Below are 16995 nucleotides of genomic sequence, written 5' to 3' on the forward strand. Positions count from 1 at the left end.
CACAAACACATCACACACACACACATCTCACACACACAAACAGACACACACACACAAACCGACATGCACACACATATACACACACAAAAACAGACACACATACACACACACGAACAGCCATGCACATATACACACACACACACGCGCGCACACACACACTAACACAGACATGCAAACACACAAAACAGTCATGCACACACACACTTATACACACGCACACAGAAACACAGATGTACAAACCCACAAAAACACATGCCAACACACACAAAGACATACGCATGCACACAAACCCAACAGATATGCACACACACACACACACACACACACACACACAAACAGACAGACATGCACACACACACACAGAACAGACACACACAGACATGCGCGCGCACACACACACAAACACACACACGAACAGCCATGCACACACACACACAAACATGCACACACACACACAGAACAGACACACACAGACATGCGCACACACACACACACACACACACACACACACACACACACACACACACACACACACACACACACGAACAGCCATGCAAACACACAGACACACAAAACAGACAAGCACACACATACACACGCACACAAACAGACGTACAAACCCACAGAAACAAACATGCCAACACGCAGACATGCACACACACACACAAACAACCAGATATAAACATATGCACACACACAAACAGACAGACGTGCACACACACACAGACATGCACACACACACACAAACAACCAGATATAAACATATGCACACAGAACAGACAGACAGACAGACGTGCACACACACACAGACATGCACAGACACACGCACACGAACAGACATACACACACACACAAACAGACGTACAAACCCACAAAAACAAACATGCCAACACGCACACACACACACAAACAAACAGATATAAACACAAGCACACACAAACAGACAGACATGCACACACATACAGACATGCACACACACACGCACACGAACAGACAGACATGCACACACAAACACACGTGCAAACAAACAAAAACAGACATGCGCGCACACACACACACATGCACACGTGCAAACAGAAACAAATGCACACACACACACATACACATCACACAAGCATACACAAACACGCAACCAAACACACACACACAAACACACACACACATCACACACGCAAACATGCACACAAACACAACGTGCACACACATCACTCACACACACAAGCACACACAAACACATCACACACACACATCCCACACAAACACACACACATCGCACACACTCAAACACATATAAACACACACAAACACACAGGCGCACACATAAACACAAATATACATACACACCAACACACACGGGCATATACTCATACACAGCATATAAACACACACGAACAGCCATGCACACACACACACACACACACACACACACACACACACACACACACACACACACACACACACACACACACACACACTAACACAGATATGCAAACACACAGGCACACAAAACAGACAAACACACAGACGTACAAACCCACAAAAATAGACATGCCAACACACACAAAGACATACACATGCACACAAACACAAATAAACAGATATGCACACACACACACACGCACACACACACACACACACACACACAAACGGACTTGCAAACACAAACAGACATGTGCACGCATGCACACACTAACACGCACTAACACAAACAGACATGTAAACACACAAACACACAAAACAGACAAGCACACACATACACAAGCACACAAACACAGACGTACAAACCCACAAAAACTAACATGCGCACGTGCACACAAACACACACACAAACAAACAGATGTGCGCGCACACACAAACACACACACACACACAAACAAACAGATATGCACACACACACACAGACATGCACACACACACATGTGCAAACACACAAAAACAGACATGCGCACACACACACACACACACACATGCACACGAACAAACGGAAACAAATGCACACACATACACATGCACATCACACAAGCATACACAAACACACACACACACGCATAACACACAAAATCATAACGCACACACATACACATCACACACACAAGCACACACAAACACACACAAACACATCACACACACACAAACAGACAGAAATGCACACACACACAAAGAGACATCTGCACACATGCACACACATACACAAACATGCACACACACACGAACAGACACACACAGCCATGCACACTCACAAACAGACACGCACACACACACACACACACACACACACACACACACACACACACACACACTAACACAAACAGACATGCAAACTCATGCACACGCACACAGAGACATACAAACCCACAAAAACAAACATGCCAACATGCACACACACACACAAACAGACAGACATGCACACACACACAGACATGCACAGACACACGCAAATGAACAGACAGACATGCACACACAAACACAAAAAAACAGACATGCGCGCACACACACATGCACACGTACAAACAGAAACAAATGCACACACACACATACACATCACACAAGCATACACAAACACGCAACCACACACACACACTAACATGAACACAAACACAATGCACACACACATCACTCACACACAAAAACATCACACACAAACACACACACATCACACACAGACATACAGACACACACAAACACAAAGGCACACACACAAACACAGGCACACACATAAACACAAATACACACACACCAACACACACAGGCATATACACACACACAAACAACCATGCACACATGCACACACACACACTCAAACAGACACGCACACACACACACACAAAACAGACATGCACACACACTTATACACGAACACACAGATGTACAAACCCACAAAAACAGACATGCCAACATACACACAAAGACATACACATGCACACAAACACAAATAAACAGATATTCACACAAACAGACAGACATGCACACACAAACACACGTGCAAACACACAAAAACAGACATGCACACACACACACACACACACACACACACGCATAACACACAAAATCATAACGCACACACATACACATCACACACAAGCACACACAAACACATCACACATCACACACACACACAGGCACACACACAAACACAGGCGCATACGCACACACACCCAACACAGGCACACACATAAACACAAATACACACACACACATGCACACACACTGGCAAACGCATACACACACACGCACAAAAACGTGCACACACGGACACAAAAACACATACACATCACACATACATCACACACATAGACAAAAACACACTACAACACACACACACACACACACACACATACAGGCACATGCACCACACATACAGACACACACAAACACACAGACACACACATTGCGCACACACACATACCCACAGACACGAGCACACAAAGACATACACACACAATCACACAGGCACACACACGAACACACACAAACACAGGCACATGTAACAGAGTTGAAAATGACCTCACTCAGATAAAGCGAATTCTCCCAAAATTTGTATTTTTACATGTTATTGTAATCCAATGCTTTTTGATGGTTTGTGTAAACCCCAGAGGTTGTACCGCATTCACTAAGGTTAAATAGGAGGCTGCGCGACTGTTTGTCTATTTACTTTCGCTTTGACACATTTTGGGCATTTGCGCTACCCGTACCTTACAGCTAGACCATCTCCGCTGGAGGTAAGCAGGCTTTGGGAGCGCTCCGTGAATAATTTGATATTTTAATAAATGAACAGGTTTTTCTTTGCAAACTATGGGTTGAATATAAATGTATATAAGTTGTACTAACTAATGCTCTCGAAAAGTAACGATAGAAAGTGATTTGTAAGTGTTTTAACCGAGTTAAAGTATAATTTTTGCGGCAACAACGCTGCGCTGTGCGTTATGGAGAGCATTGTTCTTATTGTGGTTTTTATGCTATTTTAGACTTGTATGCAGTCGCGTTGCAGCAGAAATCTCATGCATTGTTGTTTTATTTGTGAATGCAGGTACGTGGTTTATGTATAATGTAAATGTGTAAGAACTTGGTTATGAATATTGCAAGAGTCAAGAATTTCTATGTTAAAACTATACGATCACTCAGTGCGCTATGCCAGTGCTGTCTGTCCTTTTGTTTGGTTTGTTTTGTACTTTTGTTTGCACGAAGATTAATGAGTTGTGCATTTTGATTTCCATGTAAGTTTAGTATGCTATGCAACGCATGAGGTTAGCCAGGAGAAACATTGTTTGCTAGCTCATGCACGAGAGAGCTAGACCATCTCCGCTGGAGACTTGTATGCAGTCGCGTTGCAGCAGAAATCTCATGGATTGTTGTTTTATTTGTGAATGCAGGCAATAAAAGCCACTGTTAGGAACCCCTGGTCTGAATCTCTATCACGAACACCTGCACAAGTGAGGGTCGTAACACACACACATTATCACAAATACATACACACCAAAACACACACACACACACATGCAAACACACACGCAAAAGTACACGCAAACACACACACACACACACACACACACACACACACACACACACACACACACAGAGGGGTCAGTGTGTGGTGACAGGTGTGGGTCTGTGACGGTTCCGCGTGTTCACATCTTTTGTCAGTGGGCGCCACATGACGTCGATCGAGGATGTGCACAACCTTTAAAAGCCACACCTGTTATGTGTTACGATGCTGTCACGTCATCTGCTGAGCCTGCATGATGATGTAGCCTGCACGATGACGTAGCCTACATGATGACGTAGCCTGCATGATGCTGCATCATTCATCCTGCTGTTCTGCAAGTCACTTTCAGGAGCTGGCCGCGGAGGCTGACAGCATTCTTCTGGCCAGTCGACAGCAGTGTGCGGCCGCTCTGCTGCCTGTATCACTACGGACAACGGCGCCAATGTTGTGAAGGCCACCGAACTCAACAACTGGGTCAGACTTTAGTGTTTCGGTCACAGGCTGCAGCTTGCCATCTAAGTGTTTAGAATACTATATTTAAATCCCCCCCCCCTCATACTGCAACACCCTCATACCCCAACTACTTGGTGGGCAGAGAAAAGGGTAGACAATTGTAATGAGAGACCCTGCAAATTGCAGTTGGATTTAAATTATGTTTACATTTATTTATTTGCCTTGTTTGCAGATTTTTATTTATTTCTTTCAACAATCTAGGTAGTAAGGGATATTTTTGTTAGAGTTGAAGAAAAAGTTTTAATGGGAGCTGTGAATATTAAAATTCAATTATTGCTCTACTACTAGGAGTTTGTGTTGACTTTGCCCCCTTCTGGAATTAAACGGTAGTGTCACTTGGCTGATTCCGCCTCAGTAACAACAATACTGGACCTTAGACCACTGCTGGACCATAGACCACTACTGGACCTTAGACCACTACTGGACCTGAGACCAATACCAGACCTGTGACCACTACTGGACCTTGGACCAAAACTGGACCTTAGACCACTGCAGGTGTTTGCTGTTACACAGAATAAATTAGCAACACAATAACACACAAGCTCAATTGAGCCGTGTGTGCACTCCCTTGATCCATGACGCAGCCAGAAACCCACCACACTGATTAAGACAGAAGAGATGTTTTCCCGTTAAGCTTCCGTTGATTTCCCATTTGAACTTGAGTATGTTAAGAGGTCTCACGCGCTGCTGCATGCTGAGTGCCCAGCAGCAACATAGGGGTGTAGAAGATAAGCGCTCCAGAACATGGTGTTTGGATTTAGATGTAGCTGGATCATAGTGGTTTCTCTCTTTTAAGGACAAGATTTGCACAAACTTGTTTATTTTTTTCAAATGCTAAGTTCGACTAACCAAAGCCTCGCAAAAAAAAGTGGTGGGGACAAAATGGGCCATGACAAAAAGTGGTGGGGACGGGGGGGCGCTGGTGAGCAGTAACATGTGAGGACGTCTTTAGATTGAGCTCCTGATCAGGGCGAACTTTTCATTAATATTTTAACTTTTCAGATCAAACACAGATAAATTAGGTTTAACACACACGACACTTAACCGCTAGCACACCGGACTCACAACCCTGTACTTGCATATCGATCATCTAGAAGACGCGATGGGCAAAAACAAATCCAGCAGTGACCAGGCCGCTAAAGCCTCGGGCTCTGTGAAAGCCCCGGACGAGGAGTCTACAGACCTATCTGGGGTGATGGCTGCCATCGCGAGCAGTGAGAGCAAGATCTTGGCACGGATAGATTCATTCACAGAGGATCTGAATGCAAAAATAGACGCTATAAAGGCCGGCATGGCGAAACAAGAGACCCGTCTGAAAGACGTGGAGGAGGGCCTGAACACATACTCAGACAAGACCACGAAAATGGAGGAGGACATCGGCCAGCTAAAATCTGAAGTCGCTATGCTACGCCAGAAGGTAGACGGTATGGAGGGGCGACAACGCCGGTGTAATGCACGCATTGTCGGGATAAAGGAGGGATTCGAGACCAGCGGAGGCCAGCAGCCTACTATTAGCAACGCTAAACTACTGCAGGAGTTACTGGGCCTCAGCTTCACCCCGACCCTAGACTGGGCTCACCGCGGCCTGCGGCACTCGACCAACAAAGGAGAACCCCCCAGGATCATCGTGGTGAAGTTTCACTATTTCTCAGAGAGGGAGGAGGTTTTCCGTAAAGCTGCCCGTTCAGCTCCGTTGAGCCTGCACGGCAAGAGAGTGAGCATCTTCCCGGATTACACCGCGGCAGTGGCGAAGAAGAGAGCGGCCTTCTCCGAAGCTAAACGGCTCCTCCGGAGCTGCCAGGGCGTCAAGTTCGGGATCCAGTTCCCGGCGGTGCTTCGTATCACTTCATCGTCCGGCCAAGAAAAGCGGTTCGAAGACCCATCTAAGGCGATGGGTTACATCAGGGAGAATCTAAAGCCTCAGGACAATGTACAGTAAGATGTTGATAAACTCCAATATATTTGTGGCTAACTGGTATTGGCGGCTAATTGATATTAGCTGCTAAGTGCCAACAGCTAGCGGAAGTAACTAGCTAAGACACCAAGACAACAGGGTAACGTTATGGTTTAACTTTATCTATTTACTTTAACTTTTGTAATTTGAGACTCACAGATAATGTTACATTTTTCATTTAATAAGAATGTCTCATACCTGCTGCCCATTTAAAAAAGCTATTTTTCTGTTTTATTATTATCGTGTGTGTGCATGTATATGTGTGTATGGATGCTAATTATTATGAGACCCGTAACAGTGCTTTGGTGACGACTGCTAGGGCGACACCCAGGTCAGTGTCACTTACCTACAAAGGAACTGTATTATAACTGCTGTTATATGGGTGTAGATATATTTTACTTCCTGTTCTTTTTTTATTTACATTTTTTAAATTTTTTTAATATGGGTGTTGATATATAGTTCTTAGGTATATAAATACTTTTTGGATTTAATATAATCTTAACAAGACCACTGTTCGCCCTGGTTGGGGCTTGTTAGAGGGTTTTTATATGGTTATTTGCCAGGTTATACTAGAAATGGGGGATGCGATCTCTAGGGAATTAGTAGATCAGCATGGGTTCTCAAGGCTCTGTTTTTGTTTTGTAGCTAGTAGGCAGGGACTTTTTCTTTTCTTTTCTCTTTTCATTTTTAGAAAAAATGTTTGACACTCAGAATACAGGTTATCTTCGTTTTTTGAGCTGGAATATAAAGGGAATTCACAATCCAGTAAAGCGTAGTAGGGTTTTTGTACATTTAAAATCTTTGAGAGCTGATGTCATGTTCTTACAGGAAACCCACCTTCGGTCAAGTGAACACACAAAACTAAAAAAAGCTTGGATAGGACAAATTTTCTGTTCCAGGAATGAGAACAGAACGCGGGGCACGGCCATCTTGATCAGGAAGGGTATCCCATTCGTTCCACTACTGACTATTTCTGACCCCAGGGGAAGGTATGTGATTGTGACGGGTAACCTGTATGGTACACCTGGGGCACTGGCAAATGTATATGGACCAAACTGGGATGACCCACTTTTTTTCTCTAGTTTCATAGCAGCCCTCCCAGACTTAAATAATTACCGATTAATATTGGGGGGAGATTTTAATTGTGTATTACATCCATATTTGGACAGATCAAACCCAAGACCTAATAGTAAAGTTTCGAAGGCAGGTGCTGTTATCCATTCATTTATGGAATCCTACTCTCTTTTTGATCCCTGGAGAAGAAACAACCCAACTACTAAACAATACTCCTTTTTTCCCCAGTGCACCATTCTTACTCAAGGATTGATTTTTTTCTCCTGGATAGTAGGGTCCTTCCTATGGTTAGGGGGAGCCAATATAATAGTATTGTTATTTCGGATCATAGTCCTGTACATCTAGATATAGGTTTCATAGACTGCCCTAAACCCCAATGCACCTGGCGATTTGATCCTCTATTACTGTCCAGGGACTCCTTTAAAAATTTTCTCTCCCATCAGATAGATATCTTTATGGAATTCAACCATACTCCAGATATGCCACTAACTATTGTTTGGGAGGCTCTCAAAGCCTACCTTAGAGGCCAAATAAGCTCATACACAGCACATGAGAGAAAGAAACATAAACAACGTCTAACAGAACTGTCCCATAGTATAGCGGAAGTGGACCGTTCATATGCTGATTCCCCAACACCTTAACTTTTTAAGAAAAAATTATTATTAAAAACTGAATTCGACAATCTCTCCATTAAACAAACAGAACAATTTTCCTTAAATCAAAACAGACATTTTATGAGCATGGAGAGAAAGCTGGAAAACTATTAGCCCATCAGGTTAGACAGTCCATAGCCGCTAACACTATTTCTGAAATTTACACAGCAGCTGGGGTAAAGACTGCCGACCCTGACACCATCAATAACCAGTTTAAACAATTTTATATTACCCTTTATAGTTCAAAACCGCCCAGCGACTTGTTGCATATTTCAACTTTTTTAGACGGTCTGACCACACCAAAAATTGCCCTTGAAGACAGAGCACAGATAGACAGAGAGATATCAACAGAGGAAGTGATACAAGCAATTAAATCCATGCAGAGCAACAAAGCACCAGGTCCGGATGGTTTCACAATTGAAATGTATAAAGAATTTGCTACCAAGCTGGCACCAATACTTAACCTGATGTATCAGGAAATTTTTAACCAACAGAAATTGCCCCAAACTATGATGCAGGCAATCATATCAGTGTTACTTAAAAAAGAAAAAGATCCCCTAATGTGTGGCTCCTACCGTCCTGTAAGCTTGTTGAATTGCGACTACAAAATCCTTACAAAAATCTTGGCCACCCGTATTGAAACTGTTGTCCCAACGGTTGTTAACCCTGATCAAACTGGTTTTATACCAGGCAGGCAGTCATTCTATAACATGCGCCGCCTATTTAATGTACTGTACACACCACATTCCGTAGAACAGACAGAAGTAGTGATTTCTTTAGATGCTGAGAAGGCATTTGACCGCATCAAATGGCAATATCTATTTGCTGTTCTAGAAAGGTTTGGCTTTGGTTTCACATTCCTAGCATGGGTTAAAATATTGTATTGCTCACCGACAGCCGCAGTGCGGACGAATAATATTATTTCTGATTATTTTTCACTACATAGGGGCTGCAGACAGGGCTGCAGCCTCTCTCCTTACTTGTTCGATTTGGCAATTGAGCCACTCGCTATAGCTCTTAGGGCAGAGGATGGCATTAAAGGTATCTCACGAGGTGGTAAATTGCATAAGGTATCACTTTATGCAGATGACCTGTTGTCATATATATCCAACCCAATAGAATCTATATCAAGACTATTACTTATAGTCCATGGGCCAGAGCCCAAAATTTCCTATTTCGGTACACTCAAGGTGGCAAAACTTACTTATAATTTTTGAAAGGATCCATGTCTGTAGATGATATTTTGGTATGATAACCATTCCTGAGTGGCAGCTGTATCACAGTTATCAGCTCATGAAGTTAACCACCCCCTAAAGTAAATTGCATTTTAGACGCTGGTGCATATCCTGGTTTAGCCTCATGGTCAGGACATTTTTCAATGTTCTATAATATTGTCTTTGGTATCATTTTAAAGGGGACCTTCTTAGCTTTCATTCAAGCCCTGTTGTGGATATTTCTCACAAATATAGAGGTCACTTGAGCTCTTCAACCCATCAATAACACGCATCTTTCTGCAATGTTCGCCTAAACTATATACTTTCTTTTAGCCCTGTGGCATCTAGGAATATCAGGGACACAAAACACAAAAACTGGAATACTCACAGGACTGTAAAGATTCAGGAAATGTATAATATACCCATACTATTTCATTGTGTGAGGTGACTGTGAACCTTAAATTAGAAGGGCATTATTACTAAGAAACTAACTAGACCAAAGCCAGTTAGTCCATGGGTCAGACCAGATATCGATATCACCCAAGGTGACACAACTTCACTGGTGCCATTTTATTTGGTACACTAACATAAGTAAAATAATACATGATAACCTTTCCAAATGAGCAGCTATTTCATTTTTCTTTCGGGAAACCTGTTTCTGTGCCTCTCACGATTGTGTATTTGCCCAGATTTTTACAAATATAGCATTTCAACACCCCTGGTACTGATTAGCCTAGCTTAAACTCTGGGACAGTTCTTAGTTGGCCAACAACCAAGGATAACCAGTACTGTGTACTTCCATTCATTGTGCTAAGCTAGGCTAGCGTGCAGCCAGATAGCTTTCTACTAAACACATATAGAGGAAACTGGTATCTATCTTCTTGTCTCACTCTGGAGAAGATTGTAAGCTAATTTCCCATAATGTTAGCATGTTCTTTTAATGTATATGTTAATATGATTAGTTAAAGTGGCTACGAGGAACTTTCATCTTGTGTTGATTTTAGCGGCCTCCTGTGGACAAAATACAGCTGTTGCATAGCAACTAGGTAATGTATCTATTTGTGGCTATGTAAGATAAATAATGGTAATATGACGCTGGTGAAGCAAAGTAAACTTTGTTTTAGTAGTGTTCATACACCTAAGTTACATGTATTTGTTTGTATGTGGCAGGTGAAAACTGACTGAATATGGCCACTGGTGAACAAGCAAGTTTTTACCCAATACCAAAGCGCCCACGGGTGGAGTGCATTATCCACTGTTCTGATGATACAGATAAACTGGTTTCACTACAAAGTGTCGACTCATGGAGAACTCTGCTCAGGGCAGCTCAGATACGAAATCATGCACCAGTTTTGAAACTGGCAAAAGACATTCCTGAGGGACAGATTCCAGCAATCTAATACCACAGAAAGTGTCGCAGTATCTTCACTATGAAGCACATTCTTGATGGCCTCCTTGCAAAAGAAAAGAAAAGTTGTGTCTCTGCTGAAGAGAAACAATCTAAGAGAGTAGCTCGACATGCTCCAAGTACATCTAGGACTTATGATGCAGAGTGCATATTTTGTCAGAAAAACAGCAAATATTCCAAGAGACAGAATACGAGAGAAGTACTGGTGCAGTGTCGAGAACTGCGAGCTGATGCAAAGATCAGGAGTGCAGCCACAAAGAAAAGGGACAGCAGAATCCTTGCCATTGTGAGTAGAGACCTTGTAGCAGCTGAAGGGCACTACCGCAGGTCATGCTATAGACTTTACACCAAAGAAGAGGTTTCCAAAGGAGAGGTTGCCAGCAATGAAGATGATGATGCTGCAGCCCAGTATGAAGCTGTTCCTCTTCATCAGGATGGAGCTTTTTGGCAATCCTCAAGTGATGACAATGACTGATCTCTCTTCTAGACTGGTAGCTTCAATGAACTCCCAAGGCATTGCCCAAGTCAAGGAATCAACCAAGAAGCACATAAGGCGAAACCTGGAGAGTGAGTTTGCTGGAGCCTTGCAGATATTCCCTGATGAGAAAGGAAAATTCCTCCTCTATCCCGATAACTTGTCCATGAGGGAACTTGCCAAAGAAAATCAGTCTCTCAAAAGGGAGCTGCAGACCCTGAAAAGTGTCAGTGCACAAGATGTTATAGCCAAAGCAGCCATCAAATTGAGAGCAGACATTAAAAGTCAAGATGCTCCTCAAACCTGGCCGCCTGAAGTCAAACCAGAAGCAGAATGTCCTACCATTCCAGAGTCGCTCATTATCTTCCTGTACTCTCTACTCACAGGCTCAAATGATCCTGATCATGCATCCCAGAGAGTGCAGTGCCTTCTGCAGTCATTTGGCCATGACATAGTATATGCAGTGACATGTGGAAATACCAAGCCTTCCAAGCACATTGTTCTGCCATTCAGTGTCAAATCGTTGACAGGAAATGTAGAGTTGATAAACATCCTCAACCGACTTGGTCACAGTGTGTCGTATTCACAGATGGAAGAGATCAACACTGCCCTGTGTCTCCAGAAACTCTCATCATCAGGGAGTCGCATTGCCCTTCCAGCTAACATCCATGCTGGCATATTCACAACTTTAGCCTGGGACAATATTGACCGTCTTGAAGAAACTGTCAGTGGTGAGGGAACATTTCACAGAGTCAATGGGATTGCTGTGCAAGCAAAGCCAGTCAACCCACTTCCTGTCCAACCCATGCCCACTGTTCCCAAAACAAAGAAGAGAAGCATTGATGGACCCCCACCAATGTTACCAACTTACAATGCTGGACAACGGGTAGGGCCACCACAAAGCAAAAAGTCAGATGCCGATACTGCAGCCAATACTAAGCTTGCCAGAGAGAAAAACCTTCTTTGGGTCCTAGCACGCATGTCACAACAAGAAGAACAGTCAGTCAGCAGCTGGACAGGCTTCAACATCCTGACTCGAGGAGAGATGACGGTCATCCCCGACAATATAGGCTATCTGCCTACCATCAATGCTCCAGCGACACAAATGTCTACTGTCAACGAGGTGCTTAACCAGTCACTGAGAATCATGCAGTGCTTAGGCCTGAGGAAGATTGTCTGTGTCTTTGACCAAGCCCTGTATGCGAAGGCTGTCGAGATCACATGGAAACACCATGACAAGTTCCATGATATCATCGTTAGGCTTGGGGTATTCCACACCATCTGCACACTGCTGGCAATAATAGGAAAGCGTTTCCAAGATGCTGGACTCAAAGACCTCTGCATTGAGTCTGGCATGATTGCAGAAGGCTCAATTGCTGGTGTTATGGATGGCCGCAAGTACAACAGGGCAGTGCGACTACACAAGCTCCTGTATGAGGCTCTCATGCGACTGACCTTGAATGGTTTCCTGTCCTGGTTGGAAGAAACTCACAGGAATGACATGGTTCACCTGAATGAGACACTGAACACCATTGACAGCCTTGGGAAAGAAGTCTCACAACATGCTTTGAAGGAGGTCCTCGAGAACAGCTCTTGTACACGCATCATGGATCTATTTGAAGTCTACCGTGAGTTCCTTAGAGGTGGAAACGGCAGCCTCTCGAACTTCTGGATGTCCTATTTGGACATGGTTGAAATCTTGTTGGGGCTCATCCGAGCATCCAGAGAGGGAGACTGGATGCTACACTTGGCTAGCATTCGAGCAATGATCCCATGGTGCTTTGCTTATGACAGGATGAATTATGCACGCTACCTCCCCTACTACTACGCCCAGATGTCTGAGCTGCCCATCACACACCCAGATGTGTACACAGAATTCATGGAAGGAGGCTTCTCAGTCCAACTGGGCTCCACCAATCCCTTTGGCCGAATCCCTGTTGACCAAGCTATAAAAGAAACGGTGAACAAAGACACCCAAACAGCTGGAGGGACAAAGGGATTCAGCTTGAAGCCAGGAGCTGTGACCAAATATTATCTCACAGCTGAGTATAGAAGCATGTACCTCAGACAGCTGAGAGACCTGACAGGTCAAGGCAGGTGCAAATGGTCTCATCCAGATCTACAGAGTCCAAGGATCAAGAGAGATGAAGCAGATGTCCAGTCTCTCATGGACCTTATGGAGAATAACTGGCTCAATCCTATGTCCCCTGATGAGATTGATTTGGTTAGCCTCTCCACTGGCAACATGGCTCCACCTGATGTGACCATAGATCTCTTGAGAGCTCTTGAGAAAGGAGAAGAGGCCTACCAAGCATTCCAGCAAACAAGGTTAGATGCAGACCCACCACCTGTGAAATTCCACGACAAGATGACCAAGCAAAGTCTGAAAACATTCTCCAATGTCAGCACAAAACAAGCTCATGGAAAGAAAGCACAGGATGTGGTTCTGAAGGCAGATAGAAACCTTTTCAGTCACATGATCCTGGTGGCTGAAAGCAGGAAGGTGAATCTGAAGGATGTCCTTGCCTACCCATTGGGCCCACTACCATGGGCACTGGCAAATGCTGATGGCCTGTCTCCTGGTACCTCCTCCATGCTCTGGACACTGTGCTGGGAGACACATCAAATCTTCTTGCCACAGCACGCATTGATGTGCCATCCTGGATGAGCTGCACTACCTGAGCAACTTCTGTAGGTTGCAGATACCGCCTCATGCCACCTCTAGTGATGAGGGCACTAGCAAAATGAAAAACTAACCAAAGATCGGCCAGAAAAGATGAGGACAGGCAAATGGTCCGTGGCCACCACCTGTAAATCCATTCCTTTTATAAGGGTTGTCTTGCAAATTGTCTAATTTCCACCAGGTGGAAATTAGACAATTTACCAACAGGTGAAATTGATTCACAAATCAGTGTTGCTTCCTAACTGGACAGGTTGATATCTCAAAAGTGTGATTGACTTGGAGCTACATTGCATTGCTTATGTGTTCCCTTTATTTTTTTGAGCAGTGTAGTTAAAATGACAGTCTTACCCAGATTTCTCTATCTTTTTCAAATGACTCCCATATTCATACCTAAGACAACTTTTCAACAATTAGATAGATTAATTTCATCATTCATCTGGAACAATTCAAACCCCAGGATGAAGAAAATATACTTGGCGGTCCCTAAGGAGACAGGGGGATTAGGTTTGCCTAACTTTATTTGTTACTACTGGGCTGTGAACATTGTAAAACTTTTACATTGGGCATTTACATATGAGAATCAACAGGGTACAGATTGGGTTCACATGGAACTCTTATCCAATCCTTTACCGATATTCACCTCTCCACTACCACATAATCGTAACATACAAATAACAAACCCAGTGGTTAAAGCTTCACTTAGGATATGGCTCCAGTTTAGGAGGCATTTTGGATTAAAGCATGCTAGCAGTCTTTTTCCAGTAGCAAATAATCAATTCTTCTTGCCATCTGTGTTAGATAACACATTTCAACTTTGGCATAGAAATGGACTGGTGTTTTTCTGTGATCTATTTAAAGATGGAAAATTCGCCTCATTTGAAACACTTACCAAAGACCATAACATACCCAGATCCCATTTTTTTAGATACCTTCAAATCCGTAGTTTTGCCAAGAAAGTGTTTCCCTCATTTCCGTATCTGCCAACCAGGAGCCAATTAGATGTTATTCTAGAGAAGGATCCCTTTGGGAAAAAACGGGTCTCTATAATTTACACACTGATACAGGGATTGAAACAGATATCCTGGGACAAAACAAAAACTGCATGGGAGAGAGATTTGGGTGTAGAGCTTTCTGAAGAGGCATGGCGGGACAGCTTAACTCGTATTCATACGTCTTCATTGTGTATACGACATGGGTTAATTCAGTTTAAGGTGCTTCACCGTCTTCACTACTCGGGGGACAAGCTTGCCAGAATCTTTCCCACCACAGACCCTAGCTGTCCGAGGTGCAGTCATAGCCCAGCCTCGGTGGGACACATGTTCTGGGCATGCCCCTCCCTCAACAGTTATTGGGGACAGATATTTAATGTATTCTCACATGTCTGTAAACAGACCATAAACCCCGATTTTCACACAGCCGTCTTTGGCATACCACCCCCTAACTGTAAGGTCACAACTTTGCAGGCAAATGCTCTAGCATTTGCCTCATTACTAGCACGCAGACTTATCCTATTTAACTGGAAGTCAAATAAAGCGCCATCATTTTTGCAGTGGTTGAGGGAGGTGCTGTCCTTTCTAAGCTCCGATATAAAATATGTAAAACCCGCAAAAACTTTACTTTGACCTGGAGTCCTTTCATAGACTTTATTGAAGGGTTTCCCTTTTATTGAATGTACTTTTTATTTACCTGGTTGTAACGAAAATACTTATAGATATATGTGTACAACTTTATATTGTCTTCAAAAATATGGTTATTATGTGGAATTGGAATAAGAAATCCCTGCGTAGTCTTTTTTTTTTAGCCTTGGGGGGGAGGGGGATTCCTGCATGTTTATTTGTGTTGTTGTTGTTGTTGTTGTTGTTGTTCATGTGCTTTGTATACCTGTTCCAAAAAAACTTGAAAATTGGAAAATAAAGTTTATTAAAAAAAAAAAGTGGTGGGGACATATCCCCAGCGTCCCCAGCCTAACTGACACCTCTGGACCCACAAAAATGCTGCTGTAGGACCCATCATGTGAGTTCTGTATAATGTTTGTTGTACCTCTATGAAAATGTCTGGTCTGTTGTCTGAATGACTGTATTGTAAACTGACTAGTGATGAACTTGAGTCTGAACAAATAATTGTCGAAAAAGAGTCATCCCCTCGCCTGTTAAGGGTTCTTCTGCCCTCTACCGTCATTTGCAGGAATACCTCTTAAAAGTTGAAATTGCCTCCAACGTTGATCGCGCAGACCGAGTAAAACTGAAACGGGAATCTTCAAATGTCATCCTTAAAGGTAACGATAAGTAGATTCTAAAAAGAAACAAAAGTAAAAATAACGCTGGCTAGCCAGAAATGCTGGAGTTACCGAACAAGTAATTGTTACATATTTTATGTATAAGTCCGTGAAGTTCTGAAAAAGGATTTGGTTTACAAATTATTACGTACGTATGGAGGTTTAAAAGAACTGGGACTTTCTGGTTAGTAACATTTTAGTCTCATGTTTGATACACAAATGCAGTTTGTTTAAAATATAATGCTGTCCAACAGCATTTAAAA

This window comes from Lampris incognitus, chromosome 19 (assembly GCF_029633865.1).
Source record: "Lampris incognitus isolate fLamInc1 chromosome 19, fLamInc1.hap2, whole genome shotgun sequence".
NCBI classification, from domain to species: Eukaryota; Metazoa; Chordata; class Actinopteri; order Lampriformes; family Lampridae; genus Lampris; species Lampris incognitus.